General features: G+C 41.0%; 1 non-coding gene across 1 annotated transcript; it reads right to left on the reverse strand.

Annotated features, from left to right (window-relative positions):
* Nucleotides 1-7,281: 7,281 nt before the first annotated feature.
* On the reverse strand, nt 7,282-7,355 carry trnat-agu (transfer RNA threonine (anticodon AGU)). The gene has a single exon. It is a non-coding gene; the product is annotated as a tRNA-Thr (tRNA).
* Between the last annotated feature and the right edge of the window lie 414 nt (nt 7,356-7,769).

A 7,769-nucleotide genomic window follows, 5' to 3' on the forward strand; every position in this document is an offset into this window, starting at 1 on the left:
TCCTCTGCAATGTTTCACATTCCTCTGCACACTCTCCTCTGCCATTCATTTTCGTGTCATCTGTAAAGTTGGACGTGCTACACATTGTCCCCAACTACAAATTATCTATATAAATTGTAAATAATTGCAGTTCCAAAACCCATCACTGAGGCACACCACTACTCACGGGTTGCCAGCCAGAATAGTACACTTTTATCGCCACTTTTTGCTTCCTGTTATTTAACCATTCCTCTATCCATGCTTATACTCGACCACTAACACCATGCATCCTTACCTTATGCATCAGCCTCTTGTGCGCACCTTGTCGAAGGTCTTTTGTAAATCTAGGTTCACCACATTCACAGACTCCCCGTTGTCCACCATACACGTCATGTCTTCATAGAATATTTGTAAAACATGACCTGCCCTACATGAATCCGTGCTGTGTCAGTTCAATCTCTAACGCAGTGACCTCTTATTCTTTCCTTGACAGTAGACTCAAGCACCGTCTCTACTGCAGAAGTTAAGCTAGTGGGTCTATAACCCCCTCTCTTGTCTTCCTTCCATTTTTTTTCAAACAGTGGCGCCAGATTTACTGTTTTCCAATATGCTCGAATTGCCCCAGAGTCCAGCGAATTTGCAAGATTACCGCCAGTACACCTGTTATTTCCCCCGCCAACTCGTTTCGCACGTTGGGATGCATTCCATCAGGGCCAGGAGACTGTCTATCCTTAGCTGCATTAGTTTACCCAACACTAGCTTTTACGAAATAAATATTGTTTCCAGGTCCTCACCGACATCCATCTCGTTTCAATAACTGGCATGTATTAGTGTCTTCCATTGTGAAGAACGATACAAAATAACTGTTCAATGCCTCAGCCATTTCATCACATCCCATAACTAAATGCCAAAAGGACCAACGTTCACTTTAACCACTCTTTTTCTTTTTTTTTGTCTAAACTTCTGCTAAATGTCTCTATTATCTGTGCGAGTTTTTTTTTTGTTTCATGTTCCTTCTTACGGTTATTTTCAGCACTGTTGTGGCATTCTGTTGACCGAGAAAGCTTTCCGAATCTTCCAGTTTCATGCTGATTTTAACCATTTTGTATGCCTTCTCCTTGAATTTGATAGTTTCCCTTATTTCTTGAGACAACCGTGTCAGATTACACATTTTCTTACTGTCCTTCATTTATATGGGAATATAATTTTGCTCATCACTTTGAAAAATGTAATTGGAAGCTCTGCTCATCAGTTGACCTAACATTTTTTTTTGTTTTGAGTCTACTTTAGCCAGGCTCTCCCCGTTCTATTGTAGAGCCCCTTGTACATGCACAGGAATCTGGCATTGGTTTTGAACTTCACACTCTCCATCTGCATTCTCAATTCAACCATACTGTGATCATTCCTTCCAAGCGTATCCTTAACGATGAGGTATTCAATTATTCCTGTCTCACTACAGAGGACAAGATCGGCAATAGCTTTCTACCTCGCCGTTTTTCTTTGACATACTGTTCAGGAAAACCATCATGATTAAATCCAATAACGTCCTCCACAAGGCAACACAGACTGAGCTAGTTCGACCAATCTACATGTCGATTAAATTCCCAAAGTTAATATCCGGCCCATTTTGACCAGCATTACTTATTTCTTTGTGTATTCACCTACCCAATGTAATCATTTATTTGGTGGTCTACAGACTACGCCTATCAGTGAAAGTTTCTTCTTAGAATTTCTAATTTCCAACAAAATGGATTCAAACTCATTCTCTATCGAACCTGTACCATCTCACAGCAGCGCGTTGAAGTTGTCCTTGAATATCAGAGTCTCCTGTCTGTCTTTCCGAAAATTTGAAAACCCCAGATATTTTACTCCCAGTCATGACCACCCTGTAACCATGTCTCCTTAATAATTACGAAAACATACTAATTCGGAATGATTTGTGTCAGTAACTCGTCAAACTTGTTCCAATTGCTACAATCATTTGATAAACGGTCTTCATGATAGCTTTCTTAGCCTCATGATTTCCAATATCTCTCATAACATCTCCTGAATAATCCTTCCTTTTTTCATCTTGTTTCTCCTCAACTGTCCATTTACGTCCTCCCTCCTCAGTAACCAAGGGCCCAAACACATCTTCCAGGTGAAGAAACACTTTGCCTGCATTTTGCACAACCCAGTCTACTACATTCGCTGCTCGCTATGTTGTCTCCACTGTCTTGGGAAAGGAAGTGTGGACTGAGTGACTGCTTTTCAGAAAATCCAAGTTCCATCTTCAAGAAAGACCCTAAACTACCACTTCCCCGCCACATTAGCGGACCAGCCCGTTCCTTGGCCAACATCTCTGTCTCAGGCTTACTGCAGTGTTCCGGAGATGTTCAATCCATGCGTGAAGAACAACATCTCATTTTCCATTTGGGGATGCTGCAGCCCTCCAGACTCCATCAATTTCAATACTTTTAGTTATGGAACTCATCCATTTGCTTGCCCTCCACCTCACACACCACTCCTTGTCATCACATATGCAGCTATTGCACGCTATCTATATTTAGTCACAAACAGTCTCCATAAAAAGCTGCTCACCCTCTCAGCTTGATCATTAACCATTAGTTTACCCAATTCTTCTTCTCTCTCTTTGAGTTCTACACCAATCTAGCGTTTACTTCTTACCCCAACCCCACCATCCTATCTTCTGCAGATAGGTCAACATTTCGTAGGTACCATCGGTTCAGAGGAAGGGTCACTGGACCGGAACTGCTAACTCTTATTTCTCTTCTTAGATGCTGCCAAACCTGCTTAGCTGTTCCAGCACCTTCTGCTTTTGAACCTGTTCCTTGGCGCAGATCTCTGTCTCAGGCCATCTGACACTGTGAATGATCGAGGAACAAAGGTCGTGCGTGTGCCCTTTTGGTAGCCTGAGATCGTCCGTGCTCAATGATCCTCTGCACCGAAGACAGTACTCTGTTCCTTTTGAAAACTTCTCTTGTCGATTCATCCTATTGCAATGTGAGCCACAGGCATCAATTTCTTAAGCCTATTAAAACAGCAATCATTTGTATGGGATTTGTCACGCAGTTCTATTTTGAATGCGATCAACAACAGAAAGAGAGAGAGAAAAAAATCTCATACCAAATCTGAACAGACTTGAGTTTCTGCAGGAGGTGGAACTTAGTGACTTTTTTTTCAGATAGATAACACTAAAAACCTTTCTCATTGTGACAATTTGCCATTGGTAATCAAAGCAAAAGGAATTATCGGCGCAAAGGCTGAAACAGTTTTTTCCACATATAATACCTGAATGATCTCCCTCCAGTGTGATAATACAGTTGTGTCAGTAAATGGGATAACTGAGTGAATCACCTTACATATGCAGCCGGGGAACAGTCCTTTTGTGGAAATATATGGGTAGAGAATGCAGGGACCAGGGACTGAGAGTTTTTTGAGCCGTTTCACATCGCGACTGAGACGGTATTGGAGGTTTTGACAGGCTAAAATTGGGCAAATGCCGAGATCGGAATGGGGTTGTGTCTCACGTTGCTTTGTGAGACGAGAGAGAAAATTACACGTGTTCTGACCAATGTCATACATGCCTTTTTGGCCACCTGGGAGTGGTTACAGGATTTCAGGACTACGAACGTGGTTCCAGTTTTCAATAAGGCTGGCGAAGATAATGCAGCAAATTACAGAACAGTGAGTCGAACATCACATGTAGGGAAACTTTTGGAGAAGCCTCTTAAGGAGAGAATTAATTGCAACTTCTTCAGAGAAAGTTTGACCACCGGTAGTCAGCATGGACTTTTCAGAGGAATTAATGTCTGACAGATCAGATTAATCTTTTTTTTAGGAAGTGATCAGATGGGTAAACGAGGATAGTGAAATTGATTTAGTTAATGAGGATTTTAGAAAGCCTTTGACAAGTTCCCACAACGGAGACTGGTAACAGGTTTAATATAAAAGGGATACAGGGTCACGTGGTAAGTTGGATCCAAACTTATTTGCGTGGTTGGAGACTAAGGAAGGTGCTGTTTCTGAGACGTGGAACTGGTATTGAGTGGTGTACCACAAGGATTAATGCTGTATCCCTTAATGTTTGTGATTGCACATAAACGATATAGAAATAATGTTGGAGAAATGATAAGAAAATTTGAGGAGGATGTGAAGATTGGCAAAGTGGTTAACAGTGAGGAGGAAGATCTTAGGTTCCAGGATTTCAAAGGTGAATTTGTCAAATGGGCAGATAGGGGGAGTGAAAATAACAATAAAAACATCAGGCGATGCATTTTGTAAGTAACACGTCATGGGAGTACTCAAAGAACGGTAGGGCACTGGGAAACCCAAAAGAACAGAATGACTTTGCATGTAGGTCCACAGATTTGTGAAGGCATCAGAATATAGTATTTAAGAAGACAACCACGACTTTATAAGTCAAGGCAAAGACTAAGAGAGCAGGAAAATAGGTGTCACATATAGAAAAGTTCGTGAAGAAAGCATTTGGCATGCTTGCCTTCATTCGTCAGAACATTGATTACTGAAGTTCACATGTCACGTTCTGGCTGTACAGAACATTAGTGGAGCCACATTTAGAATACTGCTGACAATTCCGATCACCTTCAACAGGAAAGATATTGTAAAATTTGAAAGAGTGCAGAAAAGATTTACAAGGATGTTACAGTGTCGAGAGTGTTTCAGTTGTAAGGAGAGAGTGTTTGAGCAGGGGCTTTTCCTGGCAGTATTACTGGCTGGTGTGTAAACATCTAGACGTTTATAAAATCATGATTGGGGTTGGATCGGTGACTGGCCTAGGCCATGGTTTTACCCAGGATGGTGGAATTCAAAACGAGAGGGCACAAGTTTAACGCGTTTCACACGGACACACTAAACAAGGGACAAAGTGTGATAGAGAGATATTTGGATTTCCAACAGACATCATCTCAGCTTAGTCTTCGATTTAAAAGAAATGGGCATGTACTTGGTGAAAATAGTTTGAAAGGTAAACCGTGAAGAGAACGTTGAGAATATAAAAATTGAGTGAAGCCGAGATGAGGAAGTTTTTGAGTAAAATATTGACCGATGCAGTATGAAGTGGAGAATGAGATTTTCGCAGGAACATTCAATAATGACCCTTTTATTTAAATTAGATACTGCAAGACTCTGAAATACAGAGGGACCTGGCTGTCCTGCTTTGTGGATCACATTAACATGGTCTGCCGGGGTAGCAACTGATTAGGAACGCAATAAGTCTTTTTATTCATTTGTTCAGCAATGACTGGGCCAACATTTATTTCCCCACTCCTATCAGCACTTGAGACGGTGAGAATCTTATCGAAACACTGCATTTCATGATGGTTTTTTTTTGGAGAAACGAAGTGTTGCAGTTATCAAATTGCAGCTTTCTCTTTTCCTGTTCACAGTTGAATGTTCAAATATTCAGTTGATATCAGAGAATGCAGAGTTTCTCCAGCACTTATGCTTGTGTTTTAGATTTCCTGCATCCACAGTTTATCTTTATTTATTAATTTGAATGATCTGAGTTTTATGAGGAATGGAATGTTGCAAGCTGTCATTCATGTGACAGAATATTCAAACTGAATGCTGGCAAGTTCATCATCAATTTTCCGAAGCAGATCAGCTGAGGTGGGAATAGAGTCAAAACGTGTGGTGCTGGTCAAGCAGCAACCGGGGAGCAGGAAATTCGATGTTTCGCGTACAAGATGTTCATCATGAATGCTTGAATCGTCGATTCCCCGCTCCTCAGATGTTGCCTGACAGGCTGTGATTTCCAAGTGCTACACTTATTGACTTTGATCTCCAGCATCTAAAGTTAGCACTTTCTGCTGAGGTGCGATACAGCCAGGTACTGTTCCTGAGATGTAATAACATGGTCGTGATGACAGAGTGAATTTGTAGTTGAAAAAGCATCTGTGAATCAATATTATTCTCCCGCTCCCACTCTGCCAAGGACAGGCTGTTTTGATGGAGCTTGTTGTTATAGCCAGTCAATTTGACAGTTGTGCATTTGGCAGGTCGCGAAAACGTGAATTCCCAATGCATTGTTTAGACTCGAATACGATACGGAGACGTTCGGTCTTGGGTCTTCCACGGCCTAAATTTGAAAGTGGGTTGGCATGTGCATAGTCGGTGTAGTGTATATTTGTGTCTGAGTGTGTAACCAGTTTTATTTTCTGACGGGTTTTAAAAATGAAGCGATCAACAGAATATTGATTTTAATTTTTCTTTGATAATGGAAATCTGAACCAAAGACATGAATTGTTGAAGAAACTGACAGAATCTGTGGAGAAAAACTGAGTTAAAGTTTTAGATCGACAGAAACCCGTTACTTATACATTTCTACATTATAATGCTGGGAAAAATATCAGTTTTATCTATTGAATCAGGATTTTTATCAAAATATCTCAATGACAGACAACCGTCACCTTTACAAATTCAAAAGGACTTTATTGACTATAATGCTGTTCCCGTTGCTCTCGGCTGGTGAAAGGCTGTGCTTAAATGATTGCCTTCTTTCGTTTCCTTTCTCTCAGTTTGCAGCAATTTCGAATGGAGAATTGGTCATTTCAGTGTCTATCTCAGCATGTGTCTCCATACGTCTCTCTTTGTCTCTGCGCATTCATTTCACCCTCTTCCTGTTACACATTCTCCGACACTCTGCCTGTCCATACAGCTCTTTACCTATTTCGGCTCTATGAAAAGTCTGACATTTCGAGACAATTTGAGTATTCAGCTGCTGAGAGGCTTTTTGCCCACTGACTGGAGTGCTTTGAACTGGGCTCACATTCTCCGGAAAATGTGTCTGTCACTTCAAACCAGGCAAGGCGACACTTCTTCCTCAAACAATTATGACTGTTTCGAATTCAAAATAGAATTCCTAATCCACCAGGAAAAAAAAACAATTACACTACAAATAAAGAAGCACAACGATGTATATATTTTTGGTTTAAATGTATGAACGGTGACATCAGAGAATGGGAGTGATCACCTGGTGGTATCTCTGCCATTACCACAAAATTCCCCGGCAAATCTGCAGTGTCTCCTGCCTCATCTCGTTATTCTGACCTAACTGGAAATGAAGGAGGGGGAATAAAAGAGGAGGAGAAGCAGAAGTGATTGTGGAATAATGGAAATAAACCACAGACATAAGTAATAGTTCAGAATATATATAAAAAAATGGCATCCACTGTTGGAACTTAACCTGGATCACCAAATCTTAACAGAGTGAAAGTCCAAGACGCTGAGCAACTTTCGCAAAGACTTGAAACACCAAGCCCAAATATGAACGCAACAAGTAGGCACCGCTGGGAGTTGAACCCAGAATCGCTTGTTTACTAGACAAGCACTTTAACCAACTAAGCCACGGCGCCACAGTAAAAGGGTCCTTACTCATCCATATGTGGAGTTGCTTAACCACTTCCTCACAGTACTTGGACATGTGTTTACGGATCAATGTTGCTCTCAGAGAATTGCAATCAATCCTCGAATTTTCAAATACAAACAGTTTACAGCTGAAAATTCTCTACTGAATAGGCACAGAAAAACATAATCTCTTCTTGCATTCATTTAAAACTGGTATTTTCACCTGGTTAAAGTAACAGGAGAAAGAGGCTGTGCTCATTCTATCGGGGCCCATGAACCACGTTAATACACACAGAGGGGACATCACATCAAGAGGAACAAGGTCATTGTGGTGAATTGACTAGGTGTAATGTGTAAGTAAGTATAAACATCGGGCAGTAAATGCTGACTCAATGGCACCGACATTGAGTTTTTCACCATCT

This window comes from Chiloscyllium plagiosum, unplaced genomic scaffold (assembly GCF_037043375.1).
Source record: "Chiloscyllium plagiosum isolate Xiang-an unplaced genomic scaffold, Cpla_swu_hap1 HiC_scaffold_50, whole genome shotgun sequence".
Lineage (NCBI taxonomy): Eukaryota > Metazoa > Chordata > Chondrichthyes > Orectolobiformes > Hemiscylliidae > Chiloscyllium > Chiloscyllium plagiosum.